Source organism: Nicotiana tabacum, chromosome 8, assembly GCF_000715075.1.
Source record: "Nicotiana tabacum cultivar K326 chromosome 8, ASM71507v2, whole genome shotgun sequence".
Classification (NCBI taxonomy): domain Eukaryota; kingdom Viridiplantae; phylum Streptophyta; class Magnoliopsida; order Solanales; family Solanaceae; genus Nicotiana; species Nicotiana tabacum.
The window spans coordinates 142,242,519-142,259,152 of NC_134087.1; the positions used below are offsets into that span (position 1 = coordinate 142,242,519).

The following is a 16,634-nucleotide window of genomic DNA, read 5'->3' on the forward strand; positions in this document are numbered from 1 at the left end:
CTTCATTAAATACTACCGAACGGAGGACATTTGTTGTATCTTTATGGGTGTCATTCTTTCCGGTGTCAAACAGGATAATTGTCTTTGGTTCTAACTGAGCCCGCTTTAAGTTCCACGTGTCACTCTCTTAAGCGGTCACTTAGCATATCGCATTTTACCGTATACATTCAACCTTATTAACATATATTATTGTTTATTATTTTTTATGTTTTATAGTAGAATTAAGATTTTTTTTAAATAAATAAGCATATAATATAGATTAATAAGGAATAAGAATATTATGATATTACGAAAATTAAAAAAAATTAAAATTTGACAGTCAAATTGGTAAAATAGGATTAGCAAATTCAATTGATAAAGAGAGGAGGAAGAATATTTATCAATTTAATTGGACAAAGGAATATGATTTTTAAAAAATATATAGTTAAAAAGGACATTAATTTCTCCCAATTTTTGACACCAATAGCGGAGACCTTCAAGCTACCCGAAATTAACTGACTTGGACATTCCAGATGTCTTAAGTGAAGCAAAAGTACCGTTTTGCCTACAGTAATCACATGATTAGTAGGAAAATCCGGTCCTCTACCGGTTCAGTCGTTACCGCCAATAGAAGTTAAAACGCAGATTACAGGAGACTCCAGAAGCAGAGACTTGGCCTCCTATAGAAGGACCTAGAATTTCTAATGCACTCATATATAAACCCCAACACGTCTCCCATTGTCACGCAAAACAAATCGCAACTCACGAGTCTTGTTTCTGAATTTCTCATTAAACTTCTCGTTCATTCTTCACTCGCCTTTTTTTTTCTCCCGCTTACAATCATCAATGGCGGATGTGCATATGGCTGAGGCAGAGACATTCGCATTTCAGGCTGAGATCAACCAGTTGTTGAGTTTGATTATCAATACATTCTACAGCAACAAGGAGATTTTCCTTAGGGAGCTCATTAGCAATTCTTCTGATGCGTTGGATAAGATCCGATTCGAGAGCTTGACGGACAAGAGCAAACTTGATGCTCAGCCTGAGCTCTTCATTCGCCTTGTTCCTGATAAGGCCAATAAAACTCTCTCCATCATTGACAGCGGTATTGGCATGACCAAAGCAGGTAATTTAGTTACGTTTGTTTTTCTTACTTACTCTGTTCCTTTCCAGAGATTTATCAGCCTACTTTTCGTAGATTTTTCACTGTTATTGCATTATTTCGTTTGTTCTATTTGTAACTTTGCATGAAAAAAGAAGTACGGCAATGCATGGATGAATATGTAATATTCACGTGCTATTGATTATCTTTGTTGGCAACATTTTTGTGTTTCGTTTCGATTTAACTTAATATAGATTGAGAGCGTATATCTGTTTTCTACACTGTCGTGTGTTTTAATGATTATAATTAACCATTTATTGTATTTTTAAGCTACTAAATTAGGCTTCTCATGGACTTCAGTAAATTGTTACTCCATAAATCAATTCGATACTATGTGTCTATGTAGCTTTTTTTTATATAGTAGTCCTTTCGAGCTCTTGCCTGATGCATCTGAGTCTAATTGTTTTATTCTGCAATTTGGACATTTGTTTGTGTTTTGGATTTGTAAATGTAGGTGGATGATTTACATTCAGTATTATGTGAACCTATTTCTTTTTTGGTCTGTTCCAAAAGGAATGACCCATTTCTAAATTTGGAAATGATTTAGCTTAAATTTCCAATTTTATCCTTAATGAGATAACCACACAATTACTGTGGACCCTTTTTGACTTGTTTAGGACCACAAATTCCAAAAGTTTTACTTTTTTCTTAAATTCCGTGCCCAATCAAACAGGTTCACATAAATTGAAAGTACCGTATAAGCGCATGCGTTAAAAAGAGTGGGTAAGATTAATAACATTGTCCTCTGCTTGAAGAATGTTTTCTGGCAATCTAGGCCCATAATATATAGTTCATGATGCTTTGGTTATCTTGATAGGCTTTCGAGATTCTATTTAGGTGTGAGTGGTACTGATATCTCTGGTTTTTATGTGATTCCATAGATTTGGTTAACAACCTGGGTACAATTGCGAGGTCCGGCACAAAGGAGTTTATGGAAGCTTTACAGGCTGGGGCTGATGTGAGCATGATTGGTCAATTTGGTGTTGGTTTCTACTCTGCATACCTAGTAGCAGAGAAGGTTATCGTAACCACCAAGCACAACGATGATGAGCAATATATCTGGGAATCGCAAGCCGGTGGTTCGTTCACTGTTACAAGGGATGTTAATGGAGAGCAACTGGGCAGAGGAACTAAAATCACTCTTTTACTCAAGGAAGACCAGGTAATCTCATATTTTTTATTCTAGACGTGCATTTGGTATTTGTTCCATCTCCATACAAGTGCTTTTCTCATAAATTTTTAAATGCCGTAATATTTAATTACTCCTACGTTTCAATTTAGTTGAGATAGTTTAATTTGGCACGGAGTTTAAGAAAAAAAGGAATATTTTTGAAGCTTGTGGTCTTAAAAGCTTAAGGGATTAAAGCTTTATGGGGCCATGACATTTGTGCGGTTATAAAAGCTTCACATTAAGGGTAAAATGGATAAAATGAAGAGTTTAAAGTTGAATTATTTTTGAATTTAGAAATGTGTCATTTATTTTGAAACGGACTAAAAAGGAAATTACCTCATCTGATTTGAAACGGAGGGAGTACTATATAAGAAGATGTATTCTTGAAGACTGCTGTTCTTAATCTCCCAATTGAAGTTAAATTAGTTTGGTCTGGTACCAACCATATGTGCAAGCAAGTTTTTCTCTTCCTAATTGGGCGTTTTGCAGTTAACTAACTTGTAATGATAATTTGCAGTTGGAGTACTTGGAGGAGAGGAGAATTAAGGACCTTGTGAAAAAGCATTCTGAATTCATTAGCTACCCAATTTATCTTTGGACAGAGAAGACAACCGAGAAGGAAATTAGTGATGATGAAGATGAGGAACCCAAGAGAGAACAAGAGGGTGATATTGAGGAGGTGCATGAGGATAAAGAGAAGGAGAAAGGTAAGAAGAAGAAAATCAAGGAGGTTTCTCATGAGTGGCAGCTCATTAACAAGCAGAAACCTATCTGGTTGCGCAAACCAGAAGAAATCACAAAAGACGAATACACCTCTTTCTACAAGAGCTTGACTAATGACTGGGAGGATCACCTTGCTGTCAAACACTTTTCTGTTGAGGGCAACTTGAATTCAAAGCAATCCTCTTTGTGCCCAAGAGGGCTCCGTTTGATCTCTTCGACACCCGCAAGAAGATGAACAACATCAAGCTTTATGTCAGGAGGGTGTTCATCATGGACAACTGTGAGGAACTGATCCCAGAGTACCTTAGCTTTGTGAAGGGCGTTGTAGACTCTGATGATTTGCCCCTTAGCATCTCTCGTGAGATGTTGCAGCAGAACAAGATTCTCAAGGTCATTAGGAAGAACCTCGTGAAGAAATGCATTGAGATGTTCAATGAGATTGCAGAGAACAAGGAGGACTACAACAAGTTCTATGAGGCTTTCTCAAAGAACCTGAAGTTGGGCATTCATGAAGATAGCCAGAACAGAGCTAAGTTGGCTGACCTTCTTCGATACCACTCCACCAAGAGTGGTGATGGGATGACAAGTCTGAAGGATTATGTAACTAGGATGAAGGAGGGTCAGAAAGACATCTATTACATCACTGGAGAGAGTAGGAAAGCTGTCGAGAATTCACCATTCTTGGAACGTCTAAAGAAGAAAGGTTATGAGGTGCTCTTCATGGTTGATGCCATTGATGAATATGCAGTTGGGCAGCTGAAGGAATATGATGGTAAGAAACTAGTTTCTGCTACCAAGGAGGGGCTAAAACTTGATGATGAAACTGAGGAAGAGAAGAAGAAAAAGGAAGAGAAAAAGAAGTCTTTTGAGAGCCTTTGCAAGGTCATCAAAGACATCCTTGGAGACAAAGTTGAGAAGGTGGTTGTCTCTGATAGGATCGTTGATTCTCCATGTTGTTTAGTGACTGGCGAGTACGGTTGGACGGCTAACATGGAGAGGATCATGAAGGCTCAAGCTCTGAGGGACAACAGCATGAGCTCTTACATGTCAAGCAAGAAGACAATGGAAGTGAACCCAGACAATGGAATCATGGAGGAGTTGAGGAAGAGAGCTGAGGCTGACAGGAATGACAAATCAGTGACAGATATTGTGTTGTTGCTCTTTGAGACAGCTTTGTTGACATCTGGTTTCAGTCTTGACGACCCAAATACTTTTGCTGCAAGAATTCACAGGATGTTGAAGTTGGGCCTGAGCATTGACGAAGAAGAGGAAGCTGGTGAGGATGCAGATATGCCTGCTCTAGAAGAAACTGGCGAGGAAAGCAAGATGGAGGAAGTGGACTAAAGCAATTTGCTTCATCGATGAAGGTGTTACATAACAACATTGAAGATGCGTTAAACAGTTTTCCTTCTTTTGCCTCTCTTTTGTTGACTTTGTTCTTCAAAGTTAGTCGGGGTTCTGTTGTTTAAGCAACTATAGTATCCCTTTTTAGGATCTTAAAAACTTAAATGGAGTGTCGATCTGTTTTGTGATGTCTTACTCCCTAGGTCAAATATTTGCTTTTACAGTTCCTCTCCTTTTATATTATCCTGGTTTTATTGTACAATTTTTATAGCTAGAATTTTGCATGTAGGAACGTAATTCACTGGAAAATCAGGAATGAAAAGTGGACCCCTCCCAATGAACCAAAATGCTTTTAGAACCTCAGTGTTATGACTCGTTAAGGATGTTAAATTCTAATCGTGAACGGGTAAACGTTCCGAATCATCTGTAACAAAATTGATCTGAAAACCTATTCAAACATTTCATATGGGAGGTATAGAATCGGAATAAGAGTGGTGAGAAAGCAATGGTCTGCTTTCTTTGTTAAGGTCTGGACGGATCACACCTTTCAACAAAGAGGTCAATTGTTGGGGGTAAAACTTTCGACAAAGAGGTTGGGTGTTGGAGTGAGATTGTTGAAATTTCTTGATTTTGCCTAGAAACACTGTCCAACTACCTCACTGGAAACCACGCACCCTTGATTCTTAGTCATGCGTTGAGGTTTGAAAAACTCACACCAAAATTAGATGACAGTGGGAATTAAGTGGACGATGAAGAGAGTGGAAATGAGTTCACTACGAAGTATAGGTTCGGTGTTTAGATTCTTTTTACGACTCTGGGGAGTATGTATATGTATCCGCAGGCACAAATTTTGACGGAGGTGCTTTGGGACCAGGGGTGAAGCTACATATCCTAAGGGTGGTTAACTGATTACCCTTCGTCGAAAAATTACACTGGTATATATAGGTAAAATATTAAATTTTAGTGTATTAAATTTTAGTGATATAGAATATATTGAACACTCTTTATCGGGTAATTTTTTTTTACTTCGTTCAAGTTTGAACACCCAAGATGAAATTCCTGGCTTCGCCATTGTTTAGGACGGTTTTCTATTACTAATTTCTCAACACGTGCGTTATATGTCGAGTCAATATACAATTTTATAAAATAATATCAATATTATTAAAATAAAACTTTGAGTAAATATTTATACCTGAATAAATAAAGTACAAGTTTTTGTGAATAATCAATGGGGATTGTCTTATGGTGACTTGTTTACAAGAATATCGTTAGAGTAATTTAAAAGAGAATGAAATGATGCAAGAGACTTCTATGAAAAAATATAGAAAGAGTGTTTGGAGAGGTTTTTAGAAAACTATCTTAATTAGGATAGTAACTTTTTCGCAACGATACATATGGTTAAATCAACATTCCATCTCCATGATAAAATGGCTATTCAACAAATCAATATTGATTCTTTAACCTTTTTTTAGCCACAAATAACAGAAACTTATATAGCCAATAGTTTCTATTCGGTGTGTCAATGGATATTTAAAAACCGACTAAACCGATCGAATCGATTTTTAGGTTTCTTTTAAAGAAACCGTAGGTTTTTATATAAATCTATAACCGTACCGATAATTAGGGTAGGTTTTTTATTTTATAAAAATAAACCAAAAAAATACGGAACCGTACCGAATAAATTTTATATGTGGAAAATATATTTATATAGTAAGTTTAAAACTAATAAAGCATTAAATTTTTCATTAGGTTTTGGATTTATGAAAACTGTTACAAGCGAACAAGTAATTAAACTCAAAATACTAATTCCTAAAATCTATTATGCTACTTATACTTAAACTAAGTTATTTCAAGTATCTTTAATAGCAAGACACAAAGTGTTCTAGCGATTATGAGTAGCAAACTACAATGTATTGAATATGTTTCCTTTCATACAAATTAGATTTATCTTTTTGAATATTTAATATAAACTTTATTCTTGAGTTCCGGCCTGGTTAATATCTTTCCACTTGTGTGATTTATATTTTCTTTGCTTTTGCTTGGTTTCTTTTACGTTGCTTTCGAATAGTTGATGGATCTATACTCTAGCCATCTTTCATGTTTTTTAATTCATCACCCTTTAAACAGTAGAAATATCTAGAGAGTTTTGCTAAGTTTTATAAAAGAACATATGTTATTGCATTCTACTTCTACTGGTGAATTTTACATAATATTTAAAAAAAATACCGAAAATTAACCGAACCGTACCGATACCGAAGTGAAGCCGACATAATTGGGACGGTTTTGAAAAGTCTAATTTTGGTTATACATAATAGAATAACCGACAAATTAATATGGTACAAATTTTATAAAATAGCTGTCTGAACCGAACTATTGACACCCCTAGTTTCTATGATATCAGAAGTTGTCCCCAAAATTAGATTTAGATTATAGGTGAGTAACTCCATATTCTCTCATCATTTTTTCATATGAAGAAACTTTAGTGATCCTTGAATATTCTAATGAGGAATTTTTTTTATCCTACTTTTTAACGTGAACATCATATTTTATTTATGATCTTTATATATATATATATGTTTTTTCCCTAAATGAATGCTTCATGATATATCACATATTTCACAGTTGAAAGTAAACTCTACATTACTTTATGCATACAATATAATATATATTTGAGATCACACATGATAAACATCCAACCTATAGCTAATATTTATAAGATTCAAATATGATAAATCACATATGGTGAAAAATCAAAGAATGAGTAATGTAAAGAAACTAGAATATGATGATTTAGTTAGTTCTTTAATTTATTCATTGCATTGGAGTTGTCTTCTATAAATATTTTCTCTCACTTGATCACGTGATAATACTTAATGTTTGGGTACATGATGAATGACTTGCGTTTGGCAAGAATAATAAATTGTTTAGCATATAAAAGATGTTATTCCCAAACATAGCATGCACTTCAAATATCCTCATAAAGTATGGAAAGAAGTTTCACAAAATCACAGAGGACAAACGAAGATTACAATTTTGCTAAAAAAACAAAAGACAGAAATATTACAATTAAATAAGTAGAAAATAAATAGAACCTAATTTTTGTATCATTCTTCTAGTTCACATTATTGAGTTTTAATTTTTTTTCTTGGAGGCACCATTTGGCACGTGTACTTGGGGACCATGACAGCAAAACCTAAATTTGATTGCTTCTCCACAATCAAGTATTGTGCCAAATTTGAAATAAATAACTTTCTTGCAAAATGTTTTTCATAATCCATTAAAAGTGTCCGCTTTCTAACATTTTATTTCTCTATCTTGTACAATTTAATATTTTGGTTGAAATGTTTGATCTTCTCGTACAGATACATCCCTATAGTCCACATCTTATAATCCACATGCAAGTGATTATAGATCATCCAAATAGCACCGTCATAAACTTTGTATTCACTGTAAAATTTACCGAAACTTATTTTGGCGAATAATTCTTGGTCAAAAAACAGATCGATAAAAGTTGTTAAGGTGATCAATGAAACTTCCACTAAGATATGTATGAATAAAAATTGCATGGGGCGGCTAATTTGGTCGCCCCTTTTAACTTATACCCGTTTTGTTTTTTTGTTTGCATTCGTATTCATATTTTTGTTAAAAGTATTTTAAAAAGATAATTTTGCCCTTCAGGACTATTGATAAAACTATAGGCTGCAGGACAAAATTTCAGTATGTTTTAGTATGAAGTTTTAGCAAATGAACTAAATAACTTCAGCATGCATTAGAAAAAACTCATTAGATAATTACATACTGTAAGACAAAAATTTAAGCATGTTTAGTTTGAAGTTTTAGCAAATGAACTAAAAAACTTAAGCATGTTTAGTCTGAAGTTTTAGCAAATGAACTAAAAAACTTAAGCATGTTTAGTCTGAAGTTTTAACAAATGAACTAAATAACTTAAGCATGTTTAGTTTGAAGTTTTAGCAAATGAACTAAATAACTTCAGCATGCATTAGCAAAAACTCATTAGAAAATTACATACTGCAAGACAAAAACTTAAGCATGTTTAGTCTGAAGTTTTAGCAAATGAATTAAAAAGCTTAAGCATGTTTAGTATGAAGTTTTAGCAAATGAATTAAAAAGCTTCAGCATGTTTAAACTGAAATTTTAGAAAATGTGTAGAGAAAGATATAACATAGTCTAGGAAGGGCAGTCTAGTAATTCCATATTAGTTGGTTAGTTTGTTACTAACAACCATTCCTAATGTTAGTTAGTTAGTTAATAGCTTTTATTTAGGTGTTAATAGTTAATTAATAAGCTATATATATATAGATATATACACATCTATGTAACTCATTCAGATAATAAGAATCACTTCTTTTTCTCTTAGTTTCTATCGACTTCCCTATCTGTTTCTTCTTCTTTCATCTTCTTCTCCATTCATCCAAATTGGGTTCAACCCAGATATTAGTCATGGTATCAGAGCAAGATCACAGCTAATTCAGTAGCTGAAACCTCGAAACCTCGATTCAACTTCTTGATTCACAAAATTGAAATAGTTCTGAAATCCACTTCTTCGTTATTTCAATCCTTGAAAATTCTTGATCGCTATGGCTAGAAATGAACAACAAATAGTTTCTACTGGAGTCCCAACTATTCCTAATGGAGTTCCAACTGTTCCTCTTGGAGTTCCTACTTCAATTTCTAATCAAAGAGGTTTGCATGTACTTGATTATAATCATCCGCTGTTTTTAAGTCCATCTGATGTTAGTGGCATTCAAATCATATTGTTTCAACTAACTGGGATTGAAAACTATTCCTTATGGTTTAGATCTATGGGAATGACTTTGTTAGGAAGGAATAAATTAGGATTAGTTGATGGGTCCTGTACCAAAGAAAGTTACCCAGAAAATTTGTGGAATCATTGGGAACGAGTGAATGCCATAGTACTTTCTTGGTTGATAAATTCTGTTAGTAGTGGGTTGCTGGGAGGTATAATGTATGCCTCAAGTGCACAGGCTGTATGGAATGATTTGCATGAGAGATTTGACAAAGTTGATGGCTCAAGATCGTATAATTTGCATAAAGAAATTGCAACGCTAAGTCAAGGAACAACATCTGTCTCTACATATTTCTTAAGACTAAATGATCCGTGAGAAGAGTTTGAGGTACTGGTCCCTGCACCTGGGTGTGACTGTCCAAAATCAAGAGAATTTGTGGTTCATTTGCAAAAATTAAAATTGTTTCAGTTCTTGATGGGATTAAATGATTCCTATGGTCAAGCTAGGAGTCAGATTCTGCTGATGAGTCCAATGCCATCAGTTAACCAAGCATATGCCATGGTGATTAGTGATAAGAGTCAAAAATCAGTTGCTAATAATGTTGGCTTACTGGGACCAAATCATACGTCTGGAACTAATCAATATGATGTAGCTATGTGTACCAAGACTAGTGGAAATAATCAGAGACTGACTAGGAAAAATTTTAATCTATTCTGTGAAGTATGCAAAATAAGAGGACATTCTAAAGAAAATTGCTACAAAGTTGTAGGCTATCCTCTTGAATATAGGTCAAGGAAAAGGAACACAAATACACACAGTGCTTACAATGTGTTATATGATATTGGTATACAAGGTAATCAGGTGTCTAGCAGCAATTGGAATGAGAACAATTATGAGAATTCTCAACTAACAAGCAGTGCAATGAGTGTTAACAATCCTCAGAACATTGGACAAGTAAACAATACTCCTTGGATGGCAAATTTCACTTTCACTAAAAACAGTATGATCACATTGTACAACTACTCAACAAAGATAATTCAACTTCTACTTCTACTACAGCAACACCAGCCGCTAATGCAGCAGGTATTCCTTATGCTCTATTAGCCTATAATACTCTTCAAGAATGGATCATAGACACTGGAGCTACAAATCATGTGGTAGCTGATTTATAATTGTTAAATAAGGCATCCTTAATACATACAAATCAGCAAAAGAAAGTACACTTGCCTAATGGAGAAACTACTCAAGTTACTCATATTGGAACTAGTGGTTTAACATAACATGACATTATAACTAATGTGTTCTACATCCCTCAATTCAAGTATAATCTCTTATTTGTCTCTAAAATAACAAAAGAACTGAAATGTTCAGTTGCTTTCTTCTGATTTTTGTATATTTCAGGAACTCTTCAGTATGAGGGTGAAAGCGATTGGTAGAGAAGACAGTGGTTTATACATTCTCAGTAGACAAAAATTATCAGAAAATAATGCAATTAGTTTAAACACTATGGAGACAGAAATCAGTAAAGAAGATAATTCAAATGACATTGATCTTCGGCATAGGAGACTTGAACATGTATTTTCTACTGTTCTCAAGAAGTTACTATCTGCAAATGCACAAGATATATCTGCTAGATTAGATCTATGTACTACTTGTCCTTGTGCAAAGCAAACTAGAAATCCTTTTCCTATCAGTAGCATAAGAACTTCTACTATTTTTGAGTTAGTTCATATGGATTTGTGGGGTCCTTATAGAATCCCTACTGTTGATGGTAATATATTCTTTCTAACTGTAGTAGATGATTTTCTAGGATGACATGGATATTCTTGTTGAAATTAAAATCTGATGTGTGTGTGGTTGTACAATAATTTTTTACTTTTGTGAAAATACAGTTTGGAGCAAGTGTTAAAACAGTCAGGACTGATAATGGCACAGAGTTTGTTAATTCAGTTTGTGAAAATTTCTTTAAGAATTTAGGAGTAATTCATCAAAAGACATGTCCTTATACTCCTCAGCAAAATGGAGTAGCTGAAAGAAAGCATAGACATATCTTAGAACTCACTAGAGCTATAAGATTTCAAGCAAATATACCAATCAAACTCTGGGGATACTGTGTGCTTGCTGCAGTGTATATTATTAATAGATTGCATAGTTCTGTAATTGATAATAAGAGTCTTTATGAAAGACTATATAACAGAAAACCTACACTACAACATCTTAAGGTTATAGACTGTTTATGCTATGCAAAATTGATTAATCAGAATGATAAACTAATGCCTAGAGCAAAACCTTCTGTTTACATGGGATTTGCTACAGATCAAAAAGGATATGTTTTATATGATCTAATAGATAAAAGATTCTTTGTAATAAGAGATGTTCAGTTTAGAGAAGACATATTTCCTTTTAAAAACAAACAAGACAAAAACAAATCTGTGTTTATTCAACCAAACATAACAGACATACTCTTATATATAACAGATCCAATACCGCAAACTGCAACTCTAGAAGGTCACATGTATTCAAATTAACAAGAAGATTCAAGTACACCTGAAATTACACAAGAGTTCACACAAAATTTTGAACCCAACTCTACAGAAGTTGTACAGACTAACAATCAACAAATCTCAATCATACAACAAACAGATCAAGTTCCACAATCAATTACTAGTCAATTAAACATAAGGAAGTCAGGGAGAAGAAAGAAACCACCTATATGGATGAAAGATTTTGTGTCATTAACTGCACAACAGAATGAACCATATGCAATATCAAAATACTTAATATATGAACACTTAAGTCCTACATATCAAGCCTACTTAACAAAAACCTCAAATACTACTGAACCAACTCTATATTATGAAACTATAAAGGATCCTAAGTGGATAGATGCTATGAAGACTGAGATTGAAGCCTTTCAAAATAATCACACATGGGACATAGTAACTCTGCCTACTGGTAAGACTCCTATAGGTTGTAAGTGGATATACAAAATAAAATATAAATCATCTGGTGAAAAAGAAAGATTTAAAGCTAGGCTAGTAGCTAAGGGATTCAGTCAAAAGAAGGGATAGATTATCAAGAAACCTTTTCTCCAATTATCAAAATGAAAACTGTCAGAATTATATTAGTTATAGTTGCTACAAAATACTGGCATATACATCAAATGGATGTATATAATGCATTCTTATAGGGAGATTTATTAGATGAGATATATATGGATCTGGCCAAGGATTCACAAGTCAGGGGAGAATAAAGTATGCAGACTTGTCAAATCCTTATATGGATTGAAACAAGCTCCTAGGAAATGGAATGCTAAACTAACAGAAGCTCTTCTAAAGTCTCAATTTCAGCAAAGTCAATATGATCAGTCCTTGTTCTTTAAGAAAACTGCAAAAGGTATCACAATGGTACTAATATACGTAGATGACATGCTTATAACTGGTGATTTCTTGAAAATAATAGAGGAAACTAAATCACATCTACAACAGTCCTTTAAGATGAAAGACCTAGGAGAATTAAAGTATTTCCTAGGTATAGAATTTGCTAGATCAAAACAAGGCATTCTCATGCACCAGAGAAAATATGCACTAGAATTGATTTCTGAGACAGGTACTGCAGCTACTAAACTAGCAATAACACCTCTTGATGTAAACATGAAGCTTACAACTACAGAATATGATGAACATATCAAGAAAACTAAGTCTACTGCCTTGATGAATGAAGAATTGGCAGATATAAATTCCTATCAAAGACTGATAGGCAAACTCTTATATCTAACAATGACAGACCAGATATCTCATTTAGTGTTCAAATACTAAGTCAGTTCCTACAAAGAACAAAGAAGTCTCACATGGAAGCAGCTCTAAGGATTGTCAAATATATCAAAAACAGTCCAGGGCAAGGAATTCTACTCTCCAGCAAAGACAACAACACTCTTTCAGCTTATTGTGATGCAAATTAGGCTGCCTGTCCCTTTTCAAGAAAGTCTGTTTTAGGGTATTTGGTTAAATTTGAAGATTCTTTAATTTCATGGAAGTCCAAAAAGCAAACTACTGTTTTCAGAAGCTCGGCAGAAGCTGAGTATAGAAGTCTTGCAACAACTGTGGCAGAACTTATTTGGTTAATTGGATTACTAAAAGAAGTGGGAGTTGATATTAAGTTACCAGTTGAAGTATTTAGTGATAGTAAAGCTGCAATTCCAATTGTAGCTAATCCAGTGTATCACGAAAGAACAAAGTACATAGAGATTGATTGTCACTTCATTAGGGAAAAAAATTATACAAGGCCTTATCAAAACAACCTACATATCAACAAAAGAGCAACAAGCAGATATTTTAACCAAAGGGATCAACAAGGTGCAGCATGAATATCTTTCCTCCAAGCTAGGTATTTTTAATGTATTTTCATCACCTAGCTTGAGAGGGAGTGTAGAGAAAGATATAACATAGTCTAGAAAGGGCAGTCTAGTAATTTCATATTAGTTGGTTAGTTTGTTACTAACAACCATTCCTAATGTTAGTTAGTTAGTTAATAGCTTCTATTTAGTTGTTAATAGTTAATTAGTAAGCTACCTATATATATAGATATACACTTCTATGTAACTCATTCAGATAATAAGAATCACTTCTTTCTCTCTTAGTTTCTATCGACTTCCCTATCTGTTTCTTCTTCTTTCATCTTTTTGTCCATTCATCCAAATTGGGTTCAACCCAGATATTAGTTCAAAATGAATTAAATAACTTCAGCATGTTTAGACTGAAGTTTCGGATAAAACTTATAACAAAACTATAGACTGTTGGATAAATAACTTCAGCATGCATTAGTATGAAGTTTTAGCTTCAATGTGAAACAATTTCATGCTATATTAACATGAAGTTTTAACAACCAATAAATCATAATAAATCCATATACATGAAGAATAATTTTAGAATCTAAATCATTTATATTTTGACACGATAGCATGTGTTGTGAGTAGTTGTTGATTCAGATATTCATTGACATTCTCCCATGTAATCAAGTATGTCCCAAAAAATTCTTCAACATATGAGATCAAAAAAATAAACCATAAGAAATACTATATAAATAAGTAAAATTTGACAAAGTAGGAAAAAAGCGAGTAAAACAATGGCTGAAGCGAATGCGTGCATATTTTGATAGTCCTGTAACTTTATCTGAATTTAATGAACGTGTTACGTTATTCTGATGAATAACGACAAATTTGTCAGGGGTGTAATTGTCATATTATTACAGATTTTTTGTCAGCTGGCTACCAAATCAATAACTTTCAAAAATATGGTACAGGTTAAAAGATGACATAAATATAGCGTACGACTGCAAATCCCCATATGAATATAGGGTACGATTGCAAATCCCCGTATGTATGACAACTTCAGGCCCAAAAAATGTCAACATCGCTTCCCTTGATCCTTTTAGTTTTGGGAAACTTACACAAATATCTCAAATAAGTCTCAACTTACCAACATCTAGTCATTAGTCATAGACTTACCAAAACTAGTCAAACACATAAAAATTTAAAAACCAAATAAAAATAAGGTTCTTTCTCTCAAAGAATCACATTCAAAAATTACCTTTCATATTTTTAATCGTGATTCATTAAATGCAAGACGAAAAGGAAATTTCATGGATGAGGTAGCAAATAAGGTGATGAAATTAAAAAAAAATATATACGATATGCCAAAAATCTAAGCAAAAAAGGAACTTTTTCAATGGGTATAGTTGAAATTCATTGAAAAGATATAAATAAATCAATATACAAAATTTGAGGAAGATTGGAGGTGATTTGGACTGGTTTTGTATCAAAATTTGTAATTAAATCGAGTTCAAAAAATTCTTCTGCGACAGACAAATGTATCAAACATGTATCACACATGTATCTCATACACAGGTATACATGTGATACACAATTGATACAAATATGATACATATGTGATAGACAAGTGAATACACAAATGATACATATATCATTTTTTTTCATGTTCAGCTTTTACTTCGAATTTTCAATTCAAAACACCTCAAAACTTCACCAAATCATCCCAAAACTGAGATTCAAGCTCCTTAAGATGTACCCAATATATTCCAATAACACCCACTCAAAAAAAGCAAAAATTTGACCTTTTTTGCTACAAATAACTAATTGGCTAATATTAGTAATATTTTAAGAATTGGTCAATTTTTATAATAACCTACTTATAAATAGACATAGTTGGTAGTTTCCCTTTATTTTGACCAGCTGCGATAAATTTTAACAGAACCATGTACCCTTCCCATGTTCCATGTCAATAAAAACAAATCTTGAGCTAACATTCTTTTGCTTCTGTATTTTTTCCAACTTTAAACAGGATACCAATGTGTCAATTGAAATGTATGTTGTAGAGGAGAAAAACCAATCTGAAATCAATGAATTGTTAAAGAATGAATTTCTTAATCCCTCTGCTCCTTTAACCCCACATAGGAATTGCTTAATCCCTCTGTTCCTTTAATTCCACGTAGGAAACTAGGAATAGAAATATAAGAATACATTGCCTCCAATATGTTGATTATGTAATATTCCAATAAACCAAGGGAAACATCACGTAAAGATTAGAAGTATATAACTTTTCCTTTCCCTTTTGTGTGAATGGAAACGGTGGCAACTCTTCGGCTAGAAACGGGCATGAGTTGGCTTCTCTTTGTAGTGTTGGTTTTTTCTAGTTATTAAATAGAGTAATTAGGTTAGTAAGAAGGGCAATGTGATAATTTAACTTTTTGGTTTTGGGTTTCCTACTTTTATAGTATAGATAGATAAATATAAATTAAAATAGAATTATACGAGTATTCTTTGCCATTTGTCAGTAAAATTTTCTCCATAAAACGCATTTTGCCTTTAGAGAATTACCTCATACAAAAATGAGATAGTACTTGAACATATTATTTGCTGTAGTGGCTAAAGTTTAGTATTTTCTTTTATTTATTCCCTTTAAGAATAAGAGAAATGAAGAGAACATATTTACAAAAAAGGAAGAGGAACACTAGGGTATTCAGAAAACCAAAACACAATACTCCATCTGGTTCATAATAAGTGATCAATTTACTTTTAGCACGCCAATTAAGAAAATACTAAATTCTATACAAAAATACCTACTATGACTAAACTACCCCTAATTAAACATTTAATGTGAGGAGTAAAAAAACTTTTTAGGGATATGTACATAGGGGTTATTTTGTAAAAATAAATTGAATTCTTTCTTGATTACATAACTGGACACTTATTTTGAACCAAAATGAAAAATCAAATTGGTCACTTATTGTGAACCGGAGGGAGTAGTTAACTAGAGAACTGATGTTTTAATCAAATCAAGCCATTAAAGCAATTCAGAGTCATGGAATACCCCATTCTAATACGACAAGGAATATAAGATTCTGCACTCGCGTAGCTTAACATGTCAAAACACTCGTAGCTACCTAATATGGCGAAAGAGGAAAAGAC

At 33.4% G+C, this 16,634-nt stretch overlaps 1 pseudogene; it reads left to right on the top strand.

The window, feature by feature from the left end:
- Window positions 1-728: 728 nt before the first annotated feature.
- On the top strand, window positions 729-4,688 carry LOC107818463 (heat shock protein 83-like; annotated as a pseudogene).
- The last annotated feature ends 11,946 nt before the right edge of the window (window positions 4,689-16,634 follow it).